Raw genomic sequence first — 8920 nt, forward strand, 5'->3', positions numbered from 1 at the left:
ATCTGTTTACCTCTCTCCTGCCTTCCCTTCTCTGCTTGATACATTGAAACTATAAAAAGTAACAAGTACAGTGGCAATTTCATTACAATTCCTGTGCCTCAGTTTACTTCTCTGTAAAATCAAGGTAAAGATAATATCTCTTTATATGGTGATTTTTTGAATAATTAGTTTCTAAATATGAAATTTCTTAAAGCAATATCTGGAAAGTACTATATATTTAATAGTTATTGGCCATCCTCAACAATTACTAAGGGCTTCCGTGGTAGCTTCGCTGGTAAAAATCTGCTTGCCATGAAGGAGACCAGGGTTCAATCCCTGGGTTGGGAAGATCTCCTGGAGAAGGGAATGGCTACACACTTCAATAAATATTTTTGCCTGGTGAATTCCATGGACAGAGGAGCCTGGTAGGCTATAGTCCACTGGGTCACAAAGAGTCAGATACAACTGAGCAAATAACACACACATGATTACTAACTATAAGATCAAGGCCCCAGAGAAAATGTGAGTACACCACCTCAGGAACTGTACCTTGTACTATCCTTCCCTGAACAAGATAGGAAATATTATTAACATTAATATCAGAAACTTCAGAGATAAGAGTTGTGTTCAGACACAGCTCTGATACTCAAATGCAAGACTCTTCACCTCCTTAAATACTTTTTTCCTTCTTCCTTAAAATAAGCATGCAGTGCCTAATTTACAGGATTACTGTGGAATGTAAATAAGCTTACATATACAGAACTTGATGCTCAAAAACATGTTAGTTTCCCCTCCTTCCTCTTGGAACCCCCATAGTGTTATAAATTTAGGAGGTCCTCACACTATTTGAGTGGTAGTAGAGTCTAGTAATTAAGGTTATGAGTTCTGGACCTACATAGAATGAGATACTGGCTCCAAAATTCACTTGGAGCATAATCACAGATAAAATATATAACCTCAGTTTCTTCATCTATAAAATGAATAATACTGTAATTAACTCTGGGATCTGCTGTAAAGATATGATGAGTTCACTTATATAACAGCTTAAGACAGAAACTGGTATATATTAAGATAAAACATTTAGTAAATATTCATTGTCATTGACATTATATTTGTCCTATCAATGGGTACACTGTATTATTCTTACTTTTTATTTTGAATCGCTTACTTAAAATATGTAATGTTGTAACATGGGATAAATATGGATAAGACATAGCAGAGTTTCCCTGTCATAAACAATGTGCTCTTTCTTACCTGAAGGCTGGGGTTGCTCACTGTGGGGAAACATCCTGTCATTAAGCCAAATCGTTCTCTTTGGTCAGGGTTGAGCTGACTTTCCACATTTCTGAAGATAAATGTACTGCTTATTTCATCCAGTTAATACTTTTGTTTTCTTTCTTTTGAATTAATTAACCTTATTGATGGACAGGTGCTGTGATTCATGGTGTCCTAGTCGGACACGACTGAGCGACTGAACTGGACTGAACGACTGAACTGAACTGAACTGAACTGATCTGAATTAGACAGATATTTATGTTCCCCTTTGATAATTTTTCTTCATCTCAACTAAGGAAAAAGAAACCTACCACTTAAATACTATCCATTCAAATAGCTTCTTTGAAAATTTCATCATATATTTTTGCTTCTGCATAATCTTAGAAGCATACTGGTGTTTTGATTTTAATTTTTTAAAATACATCTTCAGTTCCTTCACTGCAATACTGTCCACTTATCTGCTGGGCCAGTGCATTCTTCTTCATATTAAACTTTTTTCCATAATGGAATCCAAAGAGCTAATAATATGATTAAATTTTTGAAATATGAAAAGACAAATAAATCTAGCAATATTTTGAGAGCTGCTGAGAGACATGGCACTGATAATTTTAAGAGCTCATGTACAAATCACAAGTCATGATAGTTGAAGCCAGGTTTTCCCAAATAGTAAAAATAGCATTTTAAAGTTTCTGGAATTTTTCAAAGGTTAGTTAGAAGGCTTAGATCATAAATACAATCAGAATGATTCAAATATTCATTTTAAGGAAAATCACTATTATAATTACGAACTGGATTTAACTTACCAGCTGCTTAACTCATCAGACAGATTTCTTATAAGATGAGGCTTCATACCTAAGATAAAGTCAGAATTTAAAAAACTGGAATTTCCATGCAGTAATCCATCTCTAATTGCATAAAATCTTACAAGAGAACTTGTGAGTTCCACTGCTACAGATATGTTTGGTAAATTGAACTAATTTTGAGATTTTTTTTAACATGCAGTTTTTCCACTTCTAAAAAATAAATATGTGTCTCTCTGATATTTTGCCTTTGTCTCTATAGAAAAGTGACATATATACATATATATGTATCAGTTCAGTTCAGTCGCTCCATAGTGTCTGACTCTGCGACCCCATGAATCGCAGCACGCCAGGCTTCCCTGTGCATCACCAACTCCCGGAGTTCACTCAGACTCATGTCCATCAAGTCAGTGATGCCATCCAGCCATCTCATCCTCTGTCGTCCCCTTCTCCTCCTGCCCCCAATCCCTCCCAGCATCAGAGTCTTTTCCAGTGAGTCAACTCTTCGCATGAGGTGGCCAAAGTACTGGAGTTTCAGCTTTAACATCATTCCTTCCAAAGAAATCCCAGGGCTGATCTCCTTCAGAATGGACTGGTTGGATCTCCTTGCAGTCCAAGGGACTCTCAAGAGTCTTCTCCAACACCACAGTTCAAAAGCATCAATTCTTCGGCGCTCAGCCTTCTTCACAGTCCAACTCTCACATCCATACACGACCACAGGAAAAACCATAGCCTTGACTAGACGGACCTTTGTTGGCAAAGTAATGTCTCTGCTTTTGAATATTCTGCTTGATGTTAAATTGGCATTTAAGGAGAATTCTGACAAAATGTGTAATATAGAAAAGATCTCAATATCTCTAAAAATATAGAAATTTCCCATCAGTATACTTTGCCAAAGACGTAAATCATAGCTTCAATTTCTCAATTTCTACCTAATCAATAAATATGCCAAAGTTCTTAATTATATTTCCCTATTGCATCAACATCCAAAGCACTGAGATCAGACATGGGACATGGAGACTATGAGGAAATGGAGTATATGATGACTATGGACATGGAGTATATAATGCTCATTTGTCAGGACGGGGCAGAATCAGTTAGCTGAGGGAGACTGAAGTGAGCTGCCATGGGAAATACTGAGAGCCCTACAGCTAGAATTAAAAGTTCAGCGAGTAGACCCAGGATTTAAGACAATTCTTCCTGGGGAGGAAAAAAAATAAGCTTGTTAGGGCATTATAATTTCTGGCTGATGCCTGGAAAAGACTCCTATGCTTTACTCCTTTATTCATATAAAAATATTTACTATGTCCTAATTCTAAAAGGTCTGACTTGGACAAAACTTACTATGGAGAATGCATTTGTTGCTGTTTAGTCACTAAGATATGCCCCACTCCTTTGCAAACACACAGAATGTAGCCTGCCAGGCTCCTCTGTCCATGGAATTTTCCAGCAAGAATATTGGAGTGGGTTTCTGCAATATGTTTCCTTCTCCAGGGAAACTTCTTGACACAGATCAAACTCACATCTCCTGCATTGGCAAGTGGGTTCTTTACCGTAGAGCCACCAGGGAAGCCCTAGAGAATATATTTAGTGGTGAACAAAACAGCCTTTGTCCTCAGTGAGGCTGGAGACTAAGGAAAGAGATAGAAAATGAAATAAACAAGAAAATAAGCAAATGTATAATTACAAATAGTATATTTTAAATAAATGAATAGGAAGTTGTGGGTCATTTCTTTTTAATCTATACAAATTTTAATCTATAGACATTTTAGTCAAGTGTAAATCTTGGACATTCTTATGTTATACAGACATTTATTCCTCAGTTGCCTCTTGAATTTTACTTTATGTAATTCCATAAGACAATTGTATTTTCTCATCCATTTTTTACCTGCAAATGTAGTATTTATATTTGTTGAAAGTTGAAATCATATGATTGAATTCTTATTTTTAAAAATTTACTTAATCTTTATTGTTTGTCTAAAAGCTTCTAAGATCTTTTCATGTACCATTGAATTTTTTAAAACAGTCAGTGGGTATCTGTGAATGGATCTATTTCTATAGTTCTTTAAAGTTTACCATTTGTAAAAGGATACATTTTAAAAGAGAATATTATTGAATTTTTATGCAAATGATGAATGGACACATGTCAAAGATTCTATTGAATTTATTATTAATATTTAATGTAGAAACCAGTAAGATGTTACCATCAGTTCAGGCAACAGTTTACCACATATTTTTCATCAGTAAGGGGTGCTAAAATGAATTTATAAGTTGATGCAAAACTAGTCAAGTATCCAAAGGGCTATCATTACTTGCATTTCACCTGACACAATTTGAATTTCTATGGCCAGACATTGTTGACATTGATATTATTTTGTGTGAGTCAACTTCTCTATTTTGAGTTGTAAAATGTCTTAGCCAAAAATACTGAAAGATAGGTAATAACCTGAATGCAAGAACTAGTAGGTCACTCACTAAATTACAGAGAATCTCACTGCTCTTTCTTGATATTATATGTGCTATTAATGACTTAACTGAAGAGAGAAATATGGCTGATGCTCTTGAGAAGCTGAGAAGGGAGGAGATCACAGTGCAAAAGTGAAGGAGTTAATCATAATTCCCTAGTTAATGATTAATATTAACAATGAAGTGTTTGCTTGCTTATCTTATTAAACTATAGTTTATTTACAATGTTGTATTGGTTTGGGGTATATAGTCATGTGATTCAGTTCATATATATGTGGTTCATATATATGTATATTTTCCATCTCAGATTACTTTTCATTATAGGTTATTATAAGATATTGAGTATAGTTTCCTGTGCTATACAATAGATCATTGTTGTTTATCTATTTTATATTTGGTAGTCTGTATCTGTTAATCCCAAACTCCCAATTTATCCCTCCCCTCCCCCTTTTTCTTTTGGTAACCATAAGTTTGTTTTCTGTGTCTGTGAGTCTTTTTCTGTTTTGTAAATAAGTCCATCTGTGTAATTTTTTTTATAAACCACATATTAGTGATTATATGTGTTTGTTTTTCTCTTACTTTACTTAGTAAGATAATTTATTGGTCCATCCATGTTGCTGCAGACTCCAAGTATTTTAATAATCCACATTCACAACTTTTGTTCCAAGAATAAAAGTAAAACAGAAACATTCGTGTTAATTTTTGAAGTTTTATTTGTCAATAATACAAGTCTGGTTGGTTGGAGGATAGGGCTTCTGACGCAGAGGGAAACTTTGAGGGTTGGCTGGTCTTATTAAAGACCCTGCTTATTTCATACCAGAAAGTGATCTTTCACTTTCCTGCTCTGTTATGTTCTCTGATATGTATACTGTGCATGCCCTATCCAGGAGTTTTCAGAGAGCTGTCAAGAAGTAGGTTTAAAACAACAACAAGCAAATATGTTAGGATCTTTCTATAAGAATTTCTAGCACATAATATTTTTAGGTTTATTTGTTGGGCATTTTCAACTGAGTCATAGGACTATGCTATTTTTCTTTTTTATATTATGAACCCATCTTAAGAATCCTCAACATTGACAACTCATTTTTATCTAACCTGGCTCTCTCTACAACTTGAAAATAAATTCTCATGCAAGTACATCATATCCATGAAGCTTTGAGATTTTTTTGAGAGTTTTGAGATTCTACTCATTCCTAATCAGTTATCCAGTGGCCTGATCTTGCTCCTAGTCATTTCTGACATTGGGCAAAGGTGCTCCAGGGTGACTTTAAATTCCTACTGGAAAAACTGCTATTAACTTGAACAGTGCCAAAGATGTGATCATTGACTTTGAGTGATATTCTCCACTTGCCCACTCTAAGAAAAGATTAATTTCACCAGTAATAGGTGCCCATTGCACACTGTGCTGTGCTTAGTCACTCAGTCATGTCCTACTCTTTGTGACCCCCTGGACTGTAGCCTGCCAGGTACTTCTTTCCATGGGGATTCTCCAGGCAAGAATACTGTAACAGATTGTCATGAGCTCCTCCAAGGGATCTTCCCACCCAGGGATTGAACCCAGATCCCCCACATTGCAGGTGGATTCTTTACTGTCTGAGCCACCAGGGAAGCCTAGTAATAGGAGCATGACATTAATATGAGCCCCATTCTCACACCCTCACTGTTGCAAAGGAAAGTTATTATCAGAAGGGTTACATTTCTGATGCATAACAGGAGACTGGGCAATAAAATAGCTCATACGTGTTGAGCACTTACTGTGTGACCAACAGTGTTTCAGTCCTGCACGTATCCTCACTAGACTGGGTGCTGGGCTATTATTATCACTTGATGGATGGTTTGTTGAGCATATGTCCCAGTCCTCATAGTTAGTAAGCAATTCTGAGTCCAGAACACATGCCCATAACAAATATACACTATCAGGTGCTAGAATTAGCCAGAGTTGCAGTTCACGTTTACACGGACAGAGTTGGGAGAGACAGTTCCTTTGAACAAAAGAAAAGAGATTGATGTGGGACTTAGGTAAGAGTACTGGTGTTGGACATATGAGAAGCTCCAGATCACCGTTGGCTACAAAATTATCAGAGTAGAAAGCTATATTTTTAAGAAATATAGTTGCAGGTCCAAAATTTGGTCTTTTAGAATATTCTTTAAATGATGCAAGTAAAATGTTGGAATTATCTTCTAAATCATTGCTACCTGGGACTGGCTTTATTGACTAAAGTCACATACAAGAATGGGCTGTATAGGTTCTCAGTGTTGATTTGTATTACATGATGCCTTTGATAGTCTACTGCTAAATATCTAAATTGATTACACAGCCAAAAGATCAGAGGGGAAGAGGAGCTATAAATAAGAAAACAAGAAAACTAGAAAAGAGCACAGCAGAGTCTGGACAAATCCAGGGAGTTGTAAGCTTTTGCTCATACTTAAACCTATATATTGCTAAAACAAAATGAAACAAAAAAGCATATAAGGCAAGCGTTATACATTTTAAAGTCTTCATTGTAGAAAATCCATATATTCAACCAAGTTCAGCAGTGAAAATCAGAGGTATATTTTAGTTCATTTCCTTTCTTACTGTGATATGGCACCAGAATTTCTTTATGTCATTCTTCATCTCCAAGTTTCTCAGTGTGTAGATTAGAGGATTGAGCATGGGAGCAATGATAGTATAAAAAAGAGCGAACACTTTGTCTTCTGGTAAAGTAGTTGCTGGTCGAATGTAAATGAAGAATAAAGGAGCAAAAAAGAGAACCATCACAGTGTTGTGGGAACTGCAGGTGGAGAGAGCTTTGTGGCGATTCTCTACAGAGTAGGACCTGACAGTGGACAAGATCACAGCGTAGGATACCAACAAGACCACAGAAGTCACCAGGCCCATGAGGCCCGAGTTGGCAATGACAGGGAGACCAATTCTGGTGGTGTCAGTGCAGGCCAGTTTCAGCAAATGATACACATGGGCCACAGTAGGGTAAAAAGATTGCCAGGAGAAACTGACCAAAGGAACGCAGGAACCCCCCAGCGCAGCAAGCAGCTATCATGGCAATGCACTTCTGTCTGGTCATGATCAGAGTATAGAACAGAGGTTTGAAGATGGTCACATAGCGGTCACAGGCCATCCCTATGAGGATGAAGACCTCAATCACCCCAAAAAAGTGCATGGTGAAGAGCTGTGTCATGCAGCCATGGTAGAAAATGATCTTCTTTGCTGCCAGCAAGTCAGCAATCAACTTGGGGGTCACAGTGGAGGTGTAACAAAGGTCTGCGAGGGAGAGGTGACTCAGAAAGAAACACATGGGCTGCTTCACAAGTTGACTGGAGGCGATAGAAATCGTGACAAGTAGGTTTCCAATCAGAATTGCAAAGTAACAAAGTAAGAACAGTAAAAACCAGAGAATTTCAATTTCCTTTTTCTGAGAAAGTCCTAAGAGAATAAATTCTGTGATGTTATTCCTATTTTCCATGACTCAGAGCAGTTTGTAGCCACTTGAAATTAAATAGTTATCAATCTTTACAAATATGTAAATACAATTATGTATATTATTCCTTATTATGGGCATTTTAAAATGGAAAGCATTCAAAACTTGAAGAAAAATATTTGATTTTTATTTGAAAGGCTTCCCTTGCATTCTTTTTGTCCCTCTCTGGAAAATATTAATTCCTGATAAACAACTTTGATACCTGATTTAAAAACTAACCCTGTAGAATGCAGCATATTTATGCAACCATTCTATTAGCATGTATTATCAAACATAACTGGATAATAGGCCCTGGTTGAATTCAAAAATGGTACTGTAGATAAAAATCAGTCATCCCTTTCCTATTCTCACTATTTGTTATTGAGAAAATAGACACAGAAATGAAACCTTGAGAGAAAATTAAAAAGCACTTATATGTGGATAATGCTATATGTGAGAAATTTCCTTCCATCCATCCTAGGTGGAAATGTGGTAAATAGAAAAAAATCAACCAATTTGGAATCATGAGGTATATCAGTTCAGTTCAGTCCCTCAGTCATGTCTGACTCTTTGCGACCCCATGAACCACAGCACGCCAGGCCTCCCTGTCCATCACCAACTCCCAGAGTTCACTCAAACTCACATCCATCAAGTCAGTGATGCCATCCAGCCATCTCATCCTCTGTCCTCCCCTTCTCCTCCTGCCCCCAATCCCTCCCAGCATCAGAGTCTTTTCCAATGAGTCAACTTTTCGCATGAGGTGGCCAAAGTACTATATACATGACCAAAATCAGCTATATATCTGTTGTACCTAATTTACAAATATTATTAATTTACAAATGTGCTTAATTTACAGATAGAATATTATATTTTATAGTCAAACAAAAGGATAACAAGCAAAGTATAATTACCTCTATTTTTTCAAAAGGTATCACCTCAAAC

General features: G+C 36.5%; 1 pseudogene; it reads right to left on the reverse strand.

The window, feature by feature from the left end:
• Positions 1-6884: 6884 nt before the first annotated feature.
• LOC113881215 lies at positions 6885-7984 on the reverse strand (annotated as a pseudogene).
• Positions 7985-8920: the final 936 nt, after the last annotated feature.

The sequence above is a fragment of the Bos indicus x Bos taurus genome, chromosome 23 (assembly GCF_003369695.1).
Source record: "Bos indicus x Bos taurus breed Angus x Brahman F1 hybrid chromosome 23, Bos_hybrid_MaternalHap_v2.0, whole genome shotgun sequence".
Lineage (NCBI taxonomy): Eukaryota > Metazoa > Chordata > Mammalia > Artiodactyla > Bovidae > Bos > Bos indicus x Bos taurus.